This window comes from Amblyraja radiata, chromosome 20, assembly GCF_010909765.2.
Source record: "Amblyraja radiata isolate CabotCenter1 chromosome 20, sAmbRad1.1.pri, whole genome shotgun sequence".
Lineage (NCBI taxonomy): Eukaryota > Metazoa > Chordata > Chondrichthyes > Rajiformes > Rajidae > Amblyraja > Amblyraja radiata.
The window spans coordinates 8,098,813-8,122,470 of NC_045975.1; the positions used below are offsets into that span (position 1 = coordinate 8,098,813).

The 23,658-nt window shown below is 40.1% G+C and overlaps 1 protein-coding gene and 1 long non-coding RNA gene across 2 annotated transcripts in view; both read left to right on the forward strand.

The window, feature by feature from the left end:
- The window catches only part of LOC116984557 (transmembrane protein 263-like), a 127,455-nt gene that overhangs the window by 71,483 nt on the left and 32,314 nt on the right, over positions 1–23,658 (forward strand). The gene's annotated exons all lie outside the window — the stretch shown is intronic.
- Positions 5,978–22,406, forward strand: LOC116984558. Its single transcript, XR_004415065.1, has 3 exons — positions 5,978–6,503; positions 14,251–14,253; positions 22,397–22,406. It is a non-coding gene; the product is annotated as an uncharacterized LOC116984558 (long non-coding RNA).

The following is a 23,658-nucleotide window of genomic DNA, read 5'->3' on the forward strand; positions in this document are numbered from 1 at the left end:
CCCCCCCCCTTCTTCCCTTCCCTCCTCTTCCTCCCTTCCCCCCGCTCCACTCTTCTCCCCCTTCTCCACTCCCCCCCTCCCCTCACATCCCCTTCTCCCCCTCTCCTTTCTCCCATTCTCCAACCCCCCCCACTTTCCCCGACGCCCCCCATTTGTGGACCCAGCCTGCGACTGGCGATCCCCCGCACACTATCCCAAACGCTAGGGACAATGTATACAAACCTGTATGCCTTTGGAGTGCAGGAGGAAACCCTAACCCCAACCCTGGCCCTATCCCTAGCCCTAACCCTAACCCGAACACTAGGTTGATAGGCTTGGTATAAGTATAAATTGTCCCTGGCATGTGTGCGATAGTGCGGGGGATTGCTGGTCGGTGTGGACTCAGTGGGCCGAAGGGCACTGTATCTCTGAACTAAATGTGACATGGGGGCCCCAGGGGTTGGACTCGAACCCCCAATGTTCTGCCTGCTCCTCATGGGAACTAAACTGTTGGCCACGAGTTGTACCAGAGGCAGATCTCTCTTCCAATGGTCTCTCCAAACCCCCAGAGCAGCGGGCTTTTCAACTGGGTTCAGGCAATGTTGTCAATGTACGAGTGCCACCTACCTGCTCCAGCCACTGAGTCTAAATACCCACCACCCATTTTGAAGCAAGGTGGGGGGGGGGGGGGGGGGGAGGTTTGTTCCCAAAGTCGGCATTTATCCCATGGTCAATGTTACTAAAAACAGATGATGTTGCCTTTGTGCAGTACTATTAGTGAGATCTCGCTGTCACAGGCTGGGCCCACAAATGGGGGGTGTCGGGGAAAGTGGGGGAGTGGGGTGGAGAATGGGAGAAGGGGAGGGGGGAAGTGGAGAAGAGTGGAGTGGGGAGAAGGGAAGAAGGGTGGAGAGGGGAGCAGGGCAGGGGGGAGAAGGGAGGGGAGAAGGGTGGGTGGGAGTGGAGAAGGAGGCATGGGGGCGGGAGGGGGGAAGAGGAGGGTGGAGCGGAAAGGGGAGTTCAGTCTACACTCACTGAATCCATCCCTGTGAAAAGTTAGAGACGGTGATTGGATCTGGAAGCAATACATCTGTAAATAAAACTGAATGACTTAGACATCTTTTCATTTGCAGATTGATTTTATTGTATTAATTTTAATATATTAATGTTTAAAATCCATGCATTGAAGGAAGAATATTTTACAGCCCATCGGTCCCGAACCCTAACTGGGCGTCACCCGCAGGGAAAGCATACGTCAGTGTGTGACAGGGCGCACAACATGATGAGACACCCAGATGTCGCCCCTGGATTTTGAACATTCCAAAATCCAGGGGGGACAGGGAGACACTGCGCGTCACCGCGCGTCACTACACGCCTCACCACGCGTCACGGCCCGACCACGACGCGACAACCTCTTTTCAGGCTGTTGCTGAAAATGTCGCCCAAGTGGGGCCTTTAGAAGTTGGTGGCTGTGAACTAATTGATAAAATGTGGCTATTTATTGAACACCCGGCTTGAGATCTAACTATTCCTTTGGTTAATGTTTCATTCGCAAGAAGGAAAGGAAGAAGATAGCTGATTGCAACTATTAAATGGTTTATAGTATATAAAGGTAAAAGTTTTTAAAAATTGATGATGAAATACATATAATGCCAAAATTATGTCAGTAATATACTGTATACACAGGTTTAATATTTCTGGTTGAAATAAGAATTGATGTTTTACCCTTATTGTAGTTGATTTTGCTGCAGTAGAAAATAAAGTGATTGACCGATGACTAAACTACACAATTCTTTACTTGACTAATGCTGCATTTAGTCAGCCCAACCAAATCAATAATGAACAAGATCGGTAAGAGATTGATTTCTTTCCAATATCCTTAGTTCTATATAAATAAACATTAGATGAAGAAACGTGAAGGGCAATAGAAGCTCCATAATTTTCTTCAAAAACTTCTGCTTTCAGTTATTGGAGAGACTAACTAATATACATTAATTTAGGTTTATCCTCTTGAGATTGATTTGAAAGTCCCATTCTTTCTGCTAATCTATTTTCTTATATTCTCTCTATTCCCCATTATATTCATAATCTGATCATTTTTTTTATTGCTGCATCAGTAATCCAGTGCTTTAAAGGACATTGCAAAGTTTTTTTTAAATGTAAAGAATCAATGCTGGATAATTGAACACATTAAATTGTACTAGCAATCCATCCACAGTGGCATATTGCTGTAGAATTACTTTCTGGGATGTGGGACTTGTTCCTGTTCTATACTTTTCTAAGCATGTCAATGGCATTTAATGAGGCTGGCCTCAAGAAAGTGAGGGTGATCCATTGGAGTCTATTAATGCAGTAGTTGTGAGTGGCTGGCTTAGACAAATAAGAGTCAATCACATAATTGTGGGTCTGGAGTCAGATCAAAGTCTGACAGGGTAAGAATGGCAGATATCCTTCCATCCAGGACTGAAGAGCTGGATAAACATCTATAACTATCTGTAAACATCACTCATGCGGCCAAAGGCGCCCATCTAAAATAGTCCTATTTATCCAAAATGACCCATAAATTCAGGATTTGAGCACAAAGATGACTAGACTTCAGATCAGGAAACTGCTTGTATCCCTTGTCACATCTCATCCATACTGAAAACACTGCAGCATGTCTTCATTCCCAAGCTGGAGATCCACTCACTGAATTCACTTTTCTACTTCCTAATCTGATGTTTATCCATGTCCCCCTTCAATATAGTTTACACCTTATTATTTTTCTTCCCAGCTCCCTACAACCCCAACTCACTGAAGGGAACTACCTCTTCCATCCATGATTAGTTTCCATCAGGTTATTAGTCACCCCACATTCAATTTGGGTCGCAATGTAATTTGTTTTAAAATCATATTTGTTTTAAAATCATACTCAGTGATCACGAGTATGATTGAAACGTATATATGTTGAAAGACGATGTACTCGTACAAGAAGACGTTTTCAGAGTGACTTTACTGTTTTGTACTTCTCCAATAAAGAAACTATTAATCAAGACTGTTTTTGGAATATTCATCTTTCGACGTCTTTGAATGTCTCGTGGAGAGCTTGTGGAATGCGTAAGATTACATTCTGTGCCATAGTCAGCATATTAGTGACTATCGAGGACTATACCTTGAGACGTCGTAAAGACTGTCACTACAAGTCTGAAAAAGGGTCCTGACCCGAGTCGTCACCTCCATGTTTTGCGAAGATGCTGCCTGGCCTGCTGAATTATTCCAGCATTTTCTGTCCTTTTTCTAATTATTATTTAATCTACTAACATGTAAACCTTTTAAAACCGCCCCCAAAACTCTCCTCTTTTTAGGCATAGTGCATTTCAAGAAATTGGCTATTTGTTGAAATCTTGTCAGATGCAGTTTTTTGAAATGTTGATAGTGGATGGTACCTAAGCTCCAGTATATTATTGAGATGGTGTAGGTTTAAACTAGTACAAATTAGTTTGCACCTGTTTTAGATTAAATTTAAATTTTACTGATCTTTTGGAAAGGGTTTAATACATAGCAATAAATACCGGGATTTTCTTTCCCTTTATCAAAAGCTGAATTTTGTTTTGTGAATGGAATATGAAGTGAACAAAGCACCATTGAGTTATCTGTGAATTTCACGATTTCTGCCCCGTTCCTGCAATGAAAAGCAGTGCACCTTTGAAAAACTGTACATTGAGCCTCTCTTCATGACCTGCTATATCACACAATAGAACTGTTTATGCCTATGAAGAATTAAATTCAACTGAATCATAAAAGTCTGTTGGTTTAGCTTTATTTCCCTCTAATTACATTTTTCATGGGAAAGTCACATTTTGTAGTGGATATAATCCATTATTAGTGTTTAAGAAGGACCTGCAGATGCTGGAAAATCGAAGGTAGACAAAAATGCTGGAGAAACTCAGCGGGTGAGGCAGTATCCATGGAGCGAAGGAAATGGGAATCCATTATTAGTGGATTCTATTCAATTCTTGTATTTTGATTTTTTTGTAATTCTGGGTCTTTCTACATAAGAACAATAATCTCCTTCAGTTAAAGAGAGGATGTCATTATAACTAAATATATTTAAATAAAACTGATTTGTAACTTTGCACCTTGATTTAAACATGGAGCAGAAGGCATTAACCCAGCGGTGCTCCAACTCAGCAGGTTAATTGAATGCCCCCACATCAATTCAGTATCTCCAAATTGGTAGTGTGAATAATGTTATTGGTTCTTGCCATTTCAAATGTATGTGAGAAGGCAAAAGTGAAAAGGATGATAATTCCTTCTAAATTAAAAGTTTTTAGGCCAGGAAGCCCCTAGCATGCTTTGACAGAAGATAATGTTGCGGGTGATGCTTTGTCTTCTGTCCGAACTGTAATGGGTTTCAACAGTTTTTAAAATAAACTCGATGATTAACAATAACCTTGTTTTATTTTAATTTTAAAATTATTGAAGCACACAAATAATTAAGAACATTAAGCATACTAAAATGTTTGAAACGCCAACTTGTCTTAACTCTGGTCTCTTAACTTTCAAGTCAAATATTCTTATTGAAATCAATGAGGTCTCAAATCTGGTGCCAGGTCTGACTGGCTCAGGATCTGAAAGGCAGTTACCCCCAATATAATTCTGGGTAATCCCATCAAGACTGGATCCCAATTATCTCAGTAACATATGCTTAGATTTGTGATTTTAATTATTATTTGAACAAGCCACAACCAGTGAGATTTGGAGTCGGGTCACAGAATACAGGGAGAATTTTCTGCTGTTGTTTAAATTACAGCATCAACCAAATGAAGCTGTAGTTAACACCTCACGATTAAGAAGGTACCTAAGATACATAGATCTGCACTCTTCAGTTGCTAAGAGGGCTCTGCTAAGTTGTTGCTATTTCCTGTCATGTTTCAAGCTGCATTAAGAGTAAAATTATTTTATCTATTTACTTAGGGAGTAAAGGCTTTATCGTTAATACTTAACCCAGGCACTGTGCCAGGAAAGAGGTCATCATTTGCTTTACAAGTGGAAAATGAAAGAGCACTCTGGTTGTGATTGCGGCTATTCATCCAAATATGTTTCTATTTATGAATTCATGTCCTGAACAATCCTTTGTTGGTGACATAGCTGAAACTGGGACACGTAGTTTCATCAACATATGTTTTTTTCTACTTCTAAATTCAACATTCTGGCAAAACTGCCAATAACAAGAAGGGAAAATGCTGAAAGAACCAGAATCAGTATTTGGAAGGTCCCTTTAGTGGTATTACTTGCTTAATAAATAAGCCTATTTGGCTCTGCTGATTCGTTTGATGCTCACTTCCTTTTGGTTTAAAACCTGTTTATAATTTTGAGCATTCTGGCATTTTTACTTATTAACTTATGTCCCTTTAAAACTATTGATATTTGCCATGCTCGACAGAACCTCATGGATTAGAATCAGCTTTGATGAATGCATCGTCCATGGCTTGTCATTGATCACTGCCTAATCCACTTGATTTTTCCCATCAATTTGGCCACAAAGCATCAACATCAATAGAACCATTGCTGCAAGAAAATAAATGTTGAAGCTCACAAGCACCTGCAAAAGTAGCTTTAATCAAACAGTTCTCACAGACGGTCGACTCGCAACCAGTAGGAATTGTAGAATGTCCACAGTGTGAATGCTACCCTGAAGTCCACTATAATTGATACCTATGAAATGGGTCTTGGCTTTTCAACCATGTTGAATCAGAGCTAATTAGATGAGAATGGACAGGAGATTGGCAAGCTGTTTATCACAAATGTAAGATGTTCCTGGATTTGAAAGATCTACTCTTCATGGGAAAAGAACCAGTTCTCTTGGCAACTAGAAAAAGAGATCCAGCAGAGAGCCCGTGACCTAAAGAGCAAAGAGTGGGTGGAAAGAGCATACGAACCATAGTACCATCCATAAAGCCAAGGCTGTCAAAGCAACTTGCGCCCTAAATAAAAAAGCTCACACCACCGAGAAACAGGTATAGAAGTAGACATGTCATTGCCTGCTGGAGGGAGAGAATGCTTCAAAGATTGGCTCAACCTGACTCTTCCCTTGACATGAGTGTCCTTGATTCCATCCTTCGCACTCTAATTGTCCAGAGTTGCAGTCAATCCTAACCAGCAAGAAATGGAAAAGACCGTATACCAAATGGAAAGAACAAAGCCTTGTGATAGACACTATACTTGAAAACGTCCTAAAATGTAACAATGACGGGCATCAGTCTTGGATCCACAATCTGAGGGGAGGAGGAAGACGTGCGAGGAAATCTCAGTCTTTGCTGAAGACGACAAGTCGGATTGTGTTAATTACAGAATAGTTTCCCTGTTGTCTACTACTGGGAAAGTCATCAGCAGTGGCCTCTTTATTTATCTCCAACCATTAGCTGAAAACTTGCTCATCAAATTGCCGTTTGGATTTCATCCACCTTGAGGTACTGTGCGCCCGACTTTTCATGCATGATAAATGTAAGAGAAAGCTATTAATACCATCAAATCCTAGAGGTGTGCAGCACATAAACAAACTCTCTGGTCTACCATGTTCTTGCTTTCCATTGAATTAACTAACCCCATTTAATAATATTGGGAGCTACCTCTCAGTGAAGAAGGATATGATTGATGAAATTCACCATTGGATTTAATTCACCTACACAGCCAAGGGTGATTGGAAAAAAAATCCAAAAGTTATGGTTTACCAGGCAACGGCGTTCCCCACTTTCCTATATTCGGCTGTGACCTTCAGCAAACTTAAGGGCACTGGAAAAATGCAACCCACTTCTGCAAAAAGCACACAATCCATTGGAAAGATAAGTAAACCATTGTCAGTATTCTCCTCTTGGCCAACATCCGTAGCTTTGAGGCCCTAGGTGCACTCTGCAGACTCTTTTGGATAGTTTACCGGATCCTTGGCATGACACCAGGCTCCTGAAGCAATCGCTCTATTCCAGGGATGGACAGAAGAAAAGAGACGAGTATGCTCTCAAAGTCTCCTTTAAGAAGTGCAACATCGCCACTCAGTTTTGGAAATCACTGGTCCATGACCATTTCAATGAGAAAAGAAGCATTCAGGATGCAGAATGGTCCTGGCCCGAAACATCACCTGTACGATCCCTCCACAAATGCAGCCTGACCTGCTGAGTTCCTCAAGCAGAGTTTGTGTTTTGCTCAAGCATTCAAGGTGTTATTGACAACTTTGAGTTGAGAGCTTACAGCAGGCCAGTAGAAGGAGCAAATAACCGCATCAATTGTATACCCACTCCCACTCACAGCAATCATGCAATTCCTAGTCTATCTGTGCAAGCAGTCTGTATTTGCAACATTGGGCCATCTTGGGACCATTTTTACTGTTTATATCTGGCTTTCATTTGATATTGCAATCTGTTGCTTAGTCTTTTATGGTAACAAAACATTAATTGTATTTCAGTTTCTTGGCCCGAGTCAGAAATTCTGGGCTCAAGTCCAATTCTGGGGGTTGGGCAATAAAAGGCTGACATTTCAATGTAGTAGTGGGGAAGTGCTACATTTATCGGGTAAGACATAAACCAACTCATTGTCTAAGGTGGGAAAAAAAAAATTCTGAGACACTATTTCTGCATAAAGCAGAATTATCCTGATGTTTTGAACAAGAGTAATCCTTGAACCAACAGTTAAAATCTGATTATCATTTTTATTATCATTTCATATCCATTATAATTTTGCCATTTCTAAGAACAACCTGTGTAAATTGGCTACCATGATTCCCAAATTACAATAATGATTACACTTAGACTTATATCAAAGTATTTTAGAAATTATGTAAGGAGATGCATGAATGTAAATCTTTAGAAGGATTTGGTAAGGAGCAGAAATTATTCCACTGTTCAATAAGATAATGGCTTATCTGCTCTTGGCTTCAATTCCACCTTCATACCTGTAGTCCTTGAGTTCCCTGCAGATCAAAAAATCTATCTCACCTTTGAATGTGCTCAACCATTTTGTGATAGAAAGTTCCAAAGATTCACGACCTCAGAGAAGAGATTCCTTCTCATCTCCATCTCGGGTGATTCACAGAGGAAGAGGACTTATCTTTTTGATGCCTTTTCCCCACTGTGGAAAATGTTGATTCTGTTGTGGGGGGACGTTCATGTTGAATTCTATAATGTGTTGTGTCATTTTTTTCTTATTTTTAATTTTTTTCTATGGATGTACGGAAACTTAATTATTTATTTAATGTAAAGCACTTTGGTTTCAACGCGAGTTGATTTAAACGTGCTATATAAATAAAATTCACGTACTCACTTACTAAATACACGAGCTTCAGCCTAAACTTTATCAACTGGTGAACCTCTTGAGGGCATCTACCCTGTCAAGCCCCCTCAGGATCGTACATATTTAGCTAAGAGCACTTTTCATCTTTCTAATCCCTAATGAGTATAGGGCCCAAATTACGTTCCTTTTCCTCTTCAGGGAGTTCTTTCATCCCAGTAATCCTCCACCAAACTTGTTTATTCTCTCCTCAAGAAGTGCACCAGGTTTGATCTTACCAATGCCCTGTATAATCGTAGAAAGACAACTACTTTTACATTCCATCCTCTGCAATAAAGGACAACATACCAATTATTAATTAATTAATCTTAATTATTTGCCATACTTCCAAGGTGGCTTCCTACGTTTCATTTACAATGAATCCTAGATCCCACTGCAACTTAATTTTGTTGTTTTTTTCTCCTCTTCCTACCAAAGTGGGTATCTTCACATTTCCCCACAGTCGGTTCATCAACGTATTGTTGCCCATTCACTCCTATCATCCTTTTGCAGCCTGTGTTTGAGTATAGGAGCAGGGAGGTTCTACTGCAGTTGTACAGGGTCTTGGTGAGACCACACCTGGAGTAGTGCGTACAGTTTTGGTCTCCTAATCTGAGGAAAGACATTCTTGCCATAGAGGGAGTACAGAGAAGGTTCACCAGACTGATTCCTGGGATGTCAGGACTTTCATATGAAGAAAGACTGGATAGACTCGGTTTGTACTCGCTAGAATTTAGAAGATTGAGGGGGGATCTTATAGAAACTTACAAAATTCTTAAGGGGTTGGGCAGGATAGATGCAGGAAGATTGTTCCCGATGTTGTGGAAGTCCAGAACAAGGGGTCACAGTTTAAGGATAAGGGGGAAATCTTTTAGGACCGAGATGAGGAAAACATTTTTCACGCAGAGAGTGGTGAATCTCTGGAATTCTCTGCCACAGAAGGTAGTTGAGGCCAGTTCATTGGCTATATTTAAGAGGGAGTTAGATGTGGCCCTTGTGGCTAAAGGGATCAGGGGGTATGGAGAGAAGGTAGGTACAGGATACTGAGTTGGATGATCAGCCATGATCATATTGAATGGCGGTGCAGGCTCGAAGGGCCGAATGGCCTACTCCTGCACCTATTTTCTATGTTTCTATGTTCCCTCTTCACAACTTACTTTTCCACCTTTCATTATATCATTAGCTAATTTGGTAATAATGTACCCGGTCCCTTCATCTATGTTAGTCATATTATAAGTAGGCCCCTGCACTGATCCTCAACTAATTTCACAATGTAAAATTGAATATACTGAGAATTCCTAATTTTTCCCTGTTTCTGAAATTTAACCAATGCCATATCCAGGCTCTTCTACGCTAAATACAATTGGGAGGGAAAAATAAATGTGCAACAAGACAAATATTATTTTACTATTATCATTGCAAGACAAACAAGCACTTTTCAAAGTAAAAATATAGATTCTGTAAAGAAGTTCAGTGGATGAGAAAAAAAACCCTTTTATTATCTGCAACCTGTGTGCATCTAAAGTACAAATAACTTTTGAGAAAAACTTATTTCTATTCTTGTAAGATTAATGGCTTGTTCAAAATGTATTCCACAATGATCTGACAGATGATATAGAAGCTTCTGGCTTTGTACTGCAAACATAATTGTAGATTGAAAATGATCATGACACCTTCTTGCTTAATTTGGGTTGCATTATGCTACCTGCTGACTCTGGTTTGAATTATTTACTGCATTACAGCCAAATAGGACAGGTGGAACACTCGGTAGGAAATCATTAGAAACTGTGACAGTCTCTAACACGTTGACTTCCAATATGCAGCTTCACACAGTGCTTGTCGCAACAGAACAGTATGACTGTCTACATTGTCATATTTCCAGCCATGAGGAGCTGTGTTTGGAAGTCACCAAGAATAAATCACTAAGCCGGCGTAGTGATTTTTTTTCCATTTTTTAAGACTGACGCAGAATGGGTAATTTGATACTTATGAAAATGCTCCCTCTTGAAAGGTTGAGCTGAAATTTTCAGTGACGGTTATTTTAAGTGAGGGATTATTAAAACAGGTTATTACTGAGGCCAAACAAGAAAAAGGGTTGTCAACTAATCTGGGATAATTTATCCTTGAATGTGAAACGTATCTTTTGCTTAAAAAATGGTAATTCATAATGTTTAGTCTGAAGATAGTTCTTGACTCAAAACATCACCTATCCATGTCCTTCAGAGATGAGATGCTACTGACCTGCTGTGTTACAAGTTCCTATCTGTAGTGGCAGTGGGTCTATGTTTATGAATAGATTATCAAACAAGATTTACATTTGTGCATAATATCTTTCAAATTTATCATCAATAAACATAAATAAATAGAAAAAATATATACAATGGATTGACCTCAGTGTAGCTTAACTACATTGTTTTTTGTATTATTATGGGGTCTGTAGAATATTGGGCGTATTTTATCTTTGAACTCAAATTCGCCACATTTGGGTGGAAATATTCCTTCTAATAGCGTTTCTCATTACTTTGGCTTCATCTGCACTAATCTGCATCATTTGCAAATGCAAAATATCTACATGAGCCCCTCCATCTTCTTGGTATAAGCATCCAGCTGATACAGTGAATGGGAATATGTATTTACACTTCAGTCCTAACAATAATAAGTTATGTTGATATTTTTTTGATTGATTGCATATCTGATCATTTAGTTGAATTGGTTTACAAGTTCTCTCGCATGGTCAGATGAAATTTTATATTTGTGATTCTATGTTTAATCCTTTTTCTCAGCAGTCACTGCAGAACAGCAACATAGCTTTCCCCATGGAGAAAATATCAATTTGGGGTTCCAAATACACTTTGGACCATTGTCCAGATTAATTATTGATTATAAAATAATGATGGAGTTTAATACTGGCATGATCAGCTATGGGTAGCCTGAAAGATGGGATAGGAAAGGAATTAAGAGTTCTTTTACATTCCCATCCACTGTTTCCTTCCAAACATTTACATTTGTTTATGCTAATGTCCAGCATCTCAATATCCTGTTTGAGATTTCTAAATGGGATTTAATTTACACTCATGATTTGGCATTTCCAATCTGCATTTTGATTGTAAGATTATTCAATTTTTAGAGCTGATTAGGTTCTTGTGAATCAATTTAAATTATTTCAATGTGCTATAGGCCGTGTATAAATGCACGCTCTTATTCATGATTTGAATTCTTATTGCAAATTATAAAGCTTTACTGTGTTATTTAAAGTGTATACTTTGTTCTAAAAAAATATTTGATTGTTCCCTTGCTGTTTTTCTGTAAAGATTGTTTTACTACAATGTGCTGTAACAGGTGTCTTTACTTTTCGCTTTCAACTCAATTGGGGATCTATGGTTGATAATGTTCCAAATTTACGAGAAGCCATTATCATCAAGGAAAGTTAGCAGGTGTCCTCTGCTCATGCCATGCACAACTTATTTGCATTCTGGATAGATTTTTCCATTCACCACCAAGTTCATTAAATGTGTTCTTGAGTGTTTGATGAACATCATCAATGCATTTTACTTCTCCTTGGAAGGAAATCAGCAAAATTATGAAGAAATAACTATGTATTAATAATATTTAATGAATAAAATAATGTAGTAAAGATGAAGGACTGGTTAGATGTATGCTAGAAATACATACCACCCAGGCGACATGGAAAGAGATGACGCATAGACCTTCAGAAGCGCTGGGAAAGGATAGAGATAACAGAGATTTTAATATGCAGGGAAAAGGACTGGAAAGAACAAAAAGGAATGCCTAAAATTGCTTCAAAGGCAGGAGAGGTTCAATGGCAGTGAAGATCCAAATCTAAAGTGGTGGTAATAGGTTATAAAATGGATCAAGGAGAGGTATAAGTATGAATAGAAGAATTATTATCTGAAATTGTTGAATGACTGCAATGTGCGCAGTTGAAAAATGAGTGATATTCTTTGAACTTAAATTGAATCAGTGCAGCAGTACAGAAAGTCAAGATGAGAGAACAGAGGAAGAGGGTTAAAACTTGAAGGAGATGGGCAACAAAAGTATGCTTTTGTACTGAATAGAATTGTACCGTAAAATACTCACCTAATCATTTGGCTTTCCAATTGCAGATGAGATCAAGTACAGCATACTCGATTGCAATAACAGGCTTAACTTTGCTTAACTTTGCTTAACTTTTTTTCTCTGATGCCAGCCGGGCAACCTAGGCAGCTTTTTAGGTTGCCAAATGACAGTTTAGGTGGTCATTTAAGGCGGCTTGCATAACGCGTGCGATAATATGCTCGGACGAAGTGCGTAGTTACTGGTCGGAATTATGCTCAATGTAGCATTCACATACTATTTCTGCTTCAAATAAAGTCACAAACTAAACATATTCACCAATTAAGACATAATATATACCACAATGACATGCAGCAAAATTACAATAGAGTATCTCAACTCTTTTTACCCGTTGCAATGAATGCAATTTCTATTATTTCTTTCCACTTCCAAACAAAAATGTGGTTGGATTATTCAGCGTATGATCAACCTTGGTGAGACCAAGCGCAGGCTTGGTGATCGCTTCGCACATCTCCATTTGCAATAACCATTCTGATCTCCCGGTGGCTCAGCACTTCAACTCCCTCTCCCATTCCGAATCCGACCTTTCTGTCCTGGGCCTCCTCCATGGCCAGAGTGAGGCCCACCGCAAATTGGAGGAACAGCACCTCGTATTTCGCTTGGGTAGTTTACGCCCCAGCAGTATGAACATTGGCTTCTCCAATTTCAGGTAGTCCTTGCTTTCTCCCTCCTTCCGCTCTCACTCCCAGCTCTCCCACAGCATACTGTCTCCGCCTCTTCCTTTCTTTTTCCCGCCCCCCGACATTAGTCTGAGGAAGGGTCTCGTCCCGAAACGCCGCCTATTCCTTCGCTCCATAGATGCTGCCTCACCCGCTGATTTTCTCCAGCTATTTTTTCTACCACCCATTCACACAAGTTCAGTTATTCCACTTTCCTCACCCACTCCTGACACATTAGGGGCAATTTTACAGAGACAAGTTAACCTACAAAGTCAATGCGAGAGAGAGATAGAGAGGGGGGCCAAGCGGGGCAAAATGACACGGCTTGTAGGTTACCCGGCGGGACTTTAGGTGGCCATTGGCAACCATTAATTTCGAGCCCTTAATAAGTGTCTGCATGGGAACAGTTTTTGAGATCCTCAATTTTGGGATGGGGGAAAAATATTATGAATATTAACTTCAAGAAGGGAAAGTCAAAGAGACATGCAGGTGTCTTTACTGACGGTATGGTGGTGGAGAGAGTCAGCAGCTGCAAGATTCTCGGCATACTCTGATAACCAGACTGATTCCTGGGATGTCAGGACTGTCTTATGAAGAAAGACTGGATAGACTTGGTTTATACTCTCTAGAATTTAGGAGATTGAGAGGGGATCTTATAGAAACTTACAAAATTCTTAAGGGGTTGGACAGGCTAGATGCAGGAAGATTGCTCCCGATGTTGGGGAAGTCCAGGACAAGGGGTCACAGCTTAAGGATAAGGGGGAAATCCTTTAAAACCGAGATGAGAAGAACTTTTTTCACACAGAGAGTGGTGAATCTCTGGAACTCCCTGCCACAGAGGGTAGTCGAGGCCAGTTCATTGGCTATATTTAAGAGGGAGTTAGATGTGGCCCTTGTGGCTAAGGGGATCAGAGGGTATGGAGAGAAGGCAGGTACGGGATACTGAGTTGGATGATCAGCCATGATCATATTGAATGGCGGTGCAGGCACGAAGGGCCGAATGGCCTACTCCTACACCTAATTTCTATGTTTCTATGTTTCTAATCTGTCCTGTGCCAGCACGGTAACGCAATCACAAGGTAAGTCCCTCAACACTTTTACTTTCTGAATATGAATAGTTTCTTTATTGTCATTGTAACATGAACCATGTACAACGAAATTGTAAAATGTCAGCCAGTCAGTGCACCATTCAAACATTTCTAAAAGCTAACGATACATACAAGGTAAAATATTTAAAAAGATAAACAACTAAAATAAATATCATAAAAATAGCACGCATAAACACCCAGCCCTACATCCTTCTGTCGATTTCATGTATGTATGTATCGCCCCTGTGTTCCTTGGCGGCTACATTTAGTGCCTTTATAGCAGTGGGGTAAAAACTGTTTTTAAGTCTGTTTGTCCTTGTCCTTGTCGATCTGTACCGTCTGCCTGACGGTAACAGTTCAAACAGGGAGTGTCCGGGGTGGGAAATGTCCTTTATAATACTCTGGGATTTTTTGATGCAGCAGGAACTGTGTAAGTCCTCCAAGGTAAGGAGAGGGCATCCGACAATCCTCTGGGCGTTGTCAATGGCCCTCTGGAGCGCTTTCCTCTGAGCCGCTGTGCAGCTGGTGTACCATACGCATACACAGTATGTTAGGAGGCTCTCAATGGAGCACCGATAAAAGGACAGCAGCAGTCTCTGAGTGATGTTATTCTTCCTGAGCACCCTCAGGAAGTGCAGTCTCTGCTGGACCTTTTTCAGCAGCGCAGAGGTGTTCACGCTCCACGTCAGGTCCTCCTCAATATGGATTCCCAGGAAGCGGAAATCCGCCACCCTCTCCACACAGTCCCCTCTGATAATTAATGGTACCATGTCCGTTTTATTCTTCCTGAAGTCTATTATTATCTCCTTGGTCTTTAAGGTGTTAAGGAGCAGGTTATTTTCTCCACACCACACTGTCAGCTGCTCCACCTCATCCCGGTAGGCGTACTCGTCCCCCCCGGAGATGAGTCCCACCACCGTAGTGTCATCCGCAAATTTGACAATGGTGTTGCTGTGGTGGGCGGGGATGCAGTCATGTGTGTAGATGGTGTAGAGCAGATGTTCGAGGATAATCGACATGTCACCAAATACTGTATCGTACTTATACAGGTGTGCGGCGGTGCACATGCTGACAGGTTGCATCAAGGCATGGTTTAATGAAGGAGGCTGCGGAAAGTGGTGGACTTGGGTATTAACCTCCCCGTCATCAAAAGGATTTACAGCAAGTGCTTCCTCAACAAGGCAGCTAATACCATCAAAAACCCAATCCACACTGGCCATGACCTCTTCTCGCCACTACCATCAGGAAGAAGGTACAGGAGCCTGAGAGCCTTTACCTCCAGTTTCAACAGTAGCTTATTCCTATCAACCATCAGTTTCTTGAACCACCTTACAGAACCCCATTCACAACCTGTACCTCGGCACTGAACCAGTACGGATCTTGCATTACTATGGTTGATTTTTGTTTTTTGCATGATCATGATCAATCCTACTTAGAATAACCGGTAATATATTGTATATTTATTTGTTGTTGTTGCGGTTGCTGTGTCCACTGTGCCTTTAAAGCTTGTCTGGTTTTTCTTCGGTCGATATGAAAAAAACATTTGCACTCTTTTTATTCCTCAGACTGAGTGTGATCAGGCAATTTGGGCAGTGATGTGCTCCTCCTGCAGGATGTGGGAGATCAGGGGAACTTCCATTGTTCCTGGTGCATACACTTGTGGAAGTGCTCCCAGCTGCAGCTCCTGACTGACCACATCAAGGAGCTGGAGGTGGAGATATTCAAGATCATCTGAAATGCTGAGAGCATCATAGATAGGAGTTTTAGTGAGGAGGTCACACCTAAGATGCAGGCTGCAGGTAGTTGGGTGACCATCAGGAAAAGTAAAGGATGTAGGCAAGGAGTACAAAGTTCCCCTGTGGCCATTCACCTTAGTAACAGGTATACCGCTTCTGGTACTAAAAGGTGAGTAAAAATGACATTTCAAAGGCAGATATATCGATAGGAAAGATTTAGAGAGATAGGACTAAACACTGGCAAATGGAGCTTAGATGGACATCTTAGTCAGCATGGATGGAATGGGCTGAAAGACTTGTTTCTGTGCTGCATAACACTATGACAAGGGGAAAGTGATGTAAGGAGTTCCTTTCCTTCTCCTCAATCCTTTTCCTTTGCACTCAATCACTCACTCGCGTACAGAATCATTGCAGATTATTTTTTTCAGTCATTCATCTGAAAGGTGAATGTTAACCTTTCTTTTTTGCATCTACTAATATTGATTTGCTGTCCATAGCCATCTGATCCAAGAAAAGGCAGTGCTGGTTTGACAACAGGGCCTTGACTACCTTTATACGCAAACTGTAGGGAGTACTTCCATGTTGAATGTGGTGTATAAATTGATAACCTTTGTCAGATCGTGAATATATGTAGTCTATAAAGGTTTCTGCTATTTATAATGCACAATTAATATGTTTAATAATACAAGGTCAAACTACTTTATTATGGCTAAGAATGTAGTGAATGTTCAGTCCAATGAGGTGCATTGAATGGCTCATTGACATAGCTCCGTGAATCGACGTATACTACCAATAAGTGCATAAATACAAATATATTTTAATATGCAATTTGATATGTTCTCCTATTTACATTAATTATTTTTACAGCAAACCAGTGCCAGTAGATACCTTGACATCAATTTTTCTGCCACTTGTAAAACTGAATAAATTGTTCAATATATACATCAGTAAACAAGATGCGAAGAGTACATATTTTCTGAGCAGTATAGTCAGACATATGGTTGGCACAATTCATGGTTGTTAGGAGTTATAGATTGTATGGTTCGATAGATCATTCCATAAAAGTAGGTCACATCTGCAGTTAAGATTGCTCAAGCAGCGATACAATATATCATGCTCAATTGAGTGTATCTGAATGATTCTTCCTTCTTGATGTTTTTTACTGACTTTATTTGAAAGGAGTACTTTGTATGGAATTGCACATATTTTATCTAATTTCAAAGCAAGCAATGCAGTTTTGTGTGTTTTCCACTGCTGACTTATGTCTGAAATTTTATCCTGCTGTCAACTGGATACAGTATCCTGCCTCGGTCTCTCTCTCTTGCCTTGGAAAATTCATTGGCTGAAATATTATTTTAACATGTTTTTTCTTGACTGTATCCACTGCAAATATTATTAAATCAGGAAACGGTAGAGGTTCTCATCATTTCAATAATCATCTAAATTGGGAAAGAAGCAAAATTAATATTTTTGATGGATCACCTTTTCTGAGTTCTATTGTTTTTGACAAACAAAATTTAGCTCTGAGCTGCATGAAAGTTATGAGAGCAGATGACTAAAAGCTGCGACAAAGCATAGATTTTATGGGACATTTAATGGGGGAAAAGAAAAAAGTTTATAGAGGGAATTCCAGAACTTTGGAGATTTGGTGGTTGAAGACTGCTGTCAAGTTAGACTCTAAATTCAAGGATAACCAGAGGGCCAGAATTGGAGGAGGCTCTTGATGTATTCTTTGTACACGAGGTCATACAGCACTTTTGATCTGCAAACTTGCACCAAGCCATATTCACTCATGTTTGGTGACCTACTTTGGATTTCAGTAAGCAATATCTCAGTTTTACAATTCTTATTCAGACTTTCAAATTCCTCACATCTTCAACTCCTACATTTCTGTGATCTCTTCAAGCCTTACAGCATCTCTCCAACATGATGAAAGATCCACAGCACAATTTTGAAGGAGAGCAGTGAAGTTATACCCAGTGGTGTACAATTGAGTGGGTTACTGTAGTCCAGGTCCATTCTAAGCTAACCTGTATTAACTAGAGAATGTGCTGTGCTGCCTGCTCCTTCATCAACTTGTAGAACTTTGTCCATCAACAGCAACTTTGAAAACTGTGTCAGTGTCACGTGTACAACAATGACACAGCTACATTACCACCAATTTTGTCCCTTGGGCATGAATGTGAAGGAGATTGCTCATCACCTTTAATCTAAATGTGAGCTTTGGAGCAAATATGCATGGCATCGTGAAACAAAAAATATATAACTATAACTGTGATATTGACTAACGTCACCATAGCCTCAGCTTATCTATTGTAGAAACTCTTTCCCATGCTGTTTTATCATGGCAACAAATTTGGCTGGCTTCCCTTATTCAATTCTCCATAAACTTCAGGTCATCCATAACCGCTTCCCATGTCTTAATGCACACAAAGTTTTGTTTTCCCAAGTGTTTGACGATTTATGTTTAGGAAGGAACTGCAGATGCTGGTTTAAATGAAAGATACACAAAAAGATGGAGGAACTCAGCGGGACAGGCAGCATCTCTGGAGGTGACGTTTTAGGTCAAGACCCTTCTTCAGACTCAAGAGAAGGGTCTTGACACGAAACGTCACCCATTCCTTCTCTCCAGAGATGCTGCCTGTCCCACTTAGTTACTCCAGCTTTTTGTGTCAATCTTTGATGATTTATGTTGTTTGTCAGAAAGCATTGTCAAATTCAAACCTCTTATCCTTGTTTTTATATCCTCCGTGGGCTTGTCCCTCCCTACCACTGCTTTCTTTATGAGACTTATAGTACTCAGATGCAGTATTTGCACTTTACATTTCCATTAGTTTCACCTGCAAAACATCAACAGCACAGGCTCCCTCAGTATTGTGCAAGAAAAGCCAGCCTTTTGAAGAGGAATGTGAGCCTCCAGTCTTCTGTCTCTACAGGATTCCACAAACTGAGCCATAGCTGAGACTTAACCACTGCTTGAAGGAATCTAACATTTGCTTATATAATAAAGGAAAAGAGAATTATTTTGAGCATCCATTGAATTACGTAACAATGAAACAGTTGTAAGCAGATTTAGCTGTCTCTAGTTCCGATTGTCATGCTTATTTATATTCAGCCTGGGGAAATAGCTGTTTGACCGCAGGGGGCAGAGCTGATAATTCCACCTGGTGGGCATTATAACTTAGTTCCTTTTTAAAAAAATACGGCTTGTATTTATCATGGTAACAAAAGATAAATAATAATGACTCCAAATGTGTTTTGGCTGTGCTTTGTGTTTGGACAGCATGGGTTCCAGAAAGGATGTGCTCCAGAGCACAATAAACTGATGAGAAAATAGTGGCATACACAACAGGAGAACCTTCAGGATATGGCTTGCCGCTATTAATTGCAGGACTGTAACTGTCATGAAGATAACCTCTGGCAATCAGTCCAAAAATCCAGTAATGAACTTGTCAGCTGTGCTGTCTTGAAGCACACTGGACCTTCTCTGACGCAAACCTCAAATGTGGTTGTGAAAACTCATTCAAATCCTTATGATGTGGTTGAATTTCCCAGAATCTAGCTCACATCTTAAAGCTGCCACATTTTAAAGAAATGCTGCCATATTCTATAATGTGTTTGGATATGCTTTTCTTTCAAAAATATTATCAACCGATACATTGATCACAATGTCACCAATTGGTATTGTGCCGAGAGCTGTTTATGAATGAATATTTCCATCAACTTATTCTGAGATTGCATTTTTACTAAATACAAGAGGCATATGTAGCTTTTTTTTATGATTGAGTCTTTTGGCTGAACTTTAGTAACCATAGAATGCAGAAAAGTACAGGACGAGAACAGATCCTTCGAAGCAAAATGTCTGTGCCGAACATAATTCTAAGATTAACTAATCACATCTGCCTGTGCATGATTCACATCCCTCTAAACCCTGCATATCCACATGCCTATCTAAAAGCCTCTGAGACACCAATATCGCATCTGTAGAAATGTACCTCTTCTAAAAAATAAAATTCTGATTAAGTCACCAGTTGAAATATTGATCCCAGATTTTGAACATTTTTTTTCTGAAAATCGCACCCCTCCTTTATAAAGTTATTATAAATCGCACCCCTCTCATTATAAAGTTGGCTGAGGCTCGCAACCCTGTATTGCCATTCTTGTGCTGTCCCTTTCCTGAATGTTGCTCTTGCAAATGGATGTGATCAGGCTTAATGGCAGAATGTATACAATGAGGGGAGAAAATTAGTATAAGGTCATTTCTGAAATTTGGAAATAAGATCAAGAAAACATTTGCATAGATGATAGTACAGCACAGGAACAGGTCCTTTGGCCCACCATGCCTGCACCGTCCATGATGCCAAATTAAACTAATCTCCCCTGCCTGCACATGCTTTCTTTCACTTCAATCACTGCATTTTCATGCGCCTATCCAAAAGCTTCTTAACCTCCACTATCGTATCTGCTTTCACAGGGTCGTAAATTTATAGGTTGTAAAATGTCTGCCCTCTACCCCATTTTCATTCTCCTTCATGGTAATTACTTGCAAAGAAACCTGATCTGGAATCTTAAAACATTAATCGTAATTTAATTACTGGCATATTTTAAAGATGATTCATTTAAATAGGCACTGAGAAAGATGGAATAGCTTGAGAGAGGCATTCAGCTCAACCCGATACGATACGATACGATACGATACGATACGATACAATTTATTTGTCATTTGGACCCCTTGAGGTCCAAACGAAATGACGTTTCTGCAGCCATACATTACAAACAAATAGACCCAAGACACAACATAATTTACATAAACATCCATCACATTGCTGTGATGGAAGGCCAAAAAAACTTATCTCTCCACTACTTTCATCTACAAACCCTTTGAAATGATGTCAGAACTGATCTAAGTATGTGCTATAACACACTCTGTAGATGCAAACTATCAGATCAGGTCAGTTTACATTTACAGGCACTATGAATCTGACACCACCTGCAGGTTATGGGAGGGGAATATTGATTCATTCAAAATCATTAAAAAAATGCAGATGCTGGAAATCTGAAATATAGGTCTGGAACCTTTCATCTGATCTGATAAGGAAATAAGTGTGTAGGAAGGAACTGCAGATGCCGGTTTAAACTGAAGATAGACACAAAAGGAAACAAGTTGGACGAGGTATCTGCCTGCAATTAAACCATATCCCTCCTTGCTCTGCATATCCATATGCCTATCCAAAAGTCTCTTAAATGCCACCATCGTAGCTGCCTCAACCACCACCTGTAGCAGCACATTCCAGGCACTCGCCACCCTCCGTGTTTAAAACAAAAACTTGCCCTGTACATCTCTTTTAAACTTTCTCCCTCTCGCCTTGAGGCTATGTCCTCTGGTCTTTGATTTTTCCATCCTTGGAAAAAGGTTCCGACTGTCTACCTTCTTTAAGTCCTTCTCCATAGCTACAATCTCACCTAGTTTTGTGGTGTTAGTAAACTTGGAAATATGACATTTGACTCCTTCCCTAATTATTAATGTAGCTTGGGAATAGTTGAGCTCCAAGCATCATCTAATCACAGCTGGTCAGCAAGAGAAAAATCTATTTATTCTCACTCTTTATCTTTGGCTGTTAACTAATTCTCAATCCGTGGCAGTTTAAAACTCTCAGTTCCATGTGTGTTCTCGTTGACCTGTGAGGGACTCTGTGGACAGCTTTCTGAAAATCTTAACATGTGACATTTATCTTACTGGTTACCTCCTCAAAGAATTCCCAATCACTCCCTGTTTCAAAACTCTGGGAGGTTGGGTCCTTGGATTTATTGATTTTCAGTCTAATCATTTTCTTGGGGTCCTGCAATTTGAGAAATCAAAAATCTGCAGAATCTGGAATGTTGAAATAAACACAGGGAACGCCTGAAACATGCAGCGCAAACTTTAGGATGAGAAATAGAGTTAAGGTGCTGGTCGAAATCTTTTCATTAGAAAAATCTGATGAATGTTTTCAATATGATCAAACTTAAATTCACATGTTCTATATTAGAAATGTATTGCTTCTTGAATGTGATTCATCTCCTTTGCATTTTTCGCTTCCATAAACCATGATAGATGAACCTCATTATTTTTCCACCCATGCTTCATGATCTCGTTCAGCAAGCATGTTGAAACATTGAGGAATACAAACGAATGATGAAAGAAAGTTAGTGAATCTTAAAGCAATTTCTATTTAATTTCAAAGCTGAACGGGTTGTTAGTTATAGCGAAGATGTCGCAGAGAGAGCCATTGATCCTTCCACGTTTGATCTATATTTTTATACGTACTTCTATTGTGGATGTTGCTGACAAAGGCAACGTTTAATGCCCATCTCTCATTAACTTTGAGAAGCTCGTGGTGAAGTGCTGCCTTAAGCGCTATTCTACATGTGGCAAAACTATTTCCACAATGCTATTTGGCATTTCCAGAATTTTGACTGCAGCACCATCCAACTCAGGATAGTTTATGACTTGAAGAAGAACACAAAGTTCATGCTCTGACTATGATCTTGCAAGCATGTTATTCATGTGGCTGATCCAGTGAAGTTTCTAGTCAATTGTGGACAGCGGGCATATTTCCCTGTGGTAAGGCCACTGAATGCAAGAAAAGGTAACCATTGGCCAAAGTGGATTTCTTCTTGTCGGCAAGGCATATCTGGGCAGCCTTCAGGTAGGTGCCCGTGTTCTAGCTTGGCTACGTTTGGCATTGGTCTTTACTTCTTTGCAATAGTGTGGCATCCTCTGCTCAATGTTCACTGATAATGTGGAAATAATCAAATTGGCTGAAGACTGGCTTTTGTGACAGTAGGAGTCTCAAGAGCTTGGATCATGTTGTCAGCACAAGATGATTTCTTAAACCTGTCTTTTGAATGCGTACTGTGTTCTGCAGAAAACTTACACATAATGTCAGGACTTTCATATGAAGAAAGATTGGATAGACCCGGCTTGTACTTGCTAGAATTTAGAAGATTGAGGGGGGATCTTATAGAAACGTACAAAATTCTTAAGGGGTTGAACAGGCTAGATGCAGGAAGATTGTTCCCGATGTTGGGGAAGTCCAGAACAAGGGGTCACAGTTTAAGGATAAGGGGGAAATCTTTTAGGACCGAGATGAGAAAAACATTTTTCATACAGAGAGTGGTGAATCTCTGGAATTCTCTGCCACAGAAGGTATTTGAGGCCAGTTCATTTGCTATATTTAAGGAGTTAGATATGGCCCTTGTGGCTAAAGGGATCAGGAGGTATGGAGAGAAGGCAGGTACAGGATACTGAGTTGGATGATCAGCCATGATCATATTGAATGGCGGTGCAGGCTCGAAGGGCCGAATGGCCTACTCCTGCACCTTTTTTCTATGTTTCTATATTTCTATAAGATGCTTGCGGAGCCACCTCCTCTAATTTGTTGAATTTCTACAGCTGGATGTGGCAGTGCTGCAGAGTTAGTCCTGGGAGTACTTTGTGGAGGATGCTAGTACTCTCATTCAGCAGCACCTCGTCCCAAATTGTGGAGCTTCACCAGTTTGGCAATTCATTTTAAATATGTCTAGTGGTATTTCTAGCACTCTGTATTGAACAAAAGTTTGTCACCCAGTTTGTCATTGATAGGAGAGTGAGGGATATGCTGGGATGTAGAATTTATAGGCTGTGGTGATTCTGCTCATTCATTCACGAATCTGTGCATTTATCACAGTGACAAAGCATTAGGAGTGTCATTGATGTAATTGCCACACACAAATTTAATG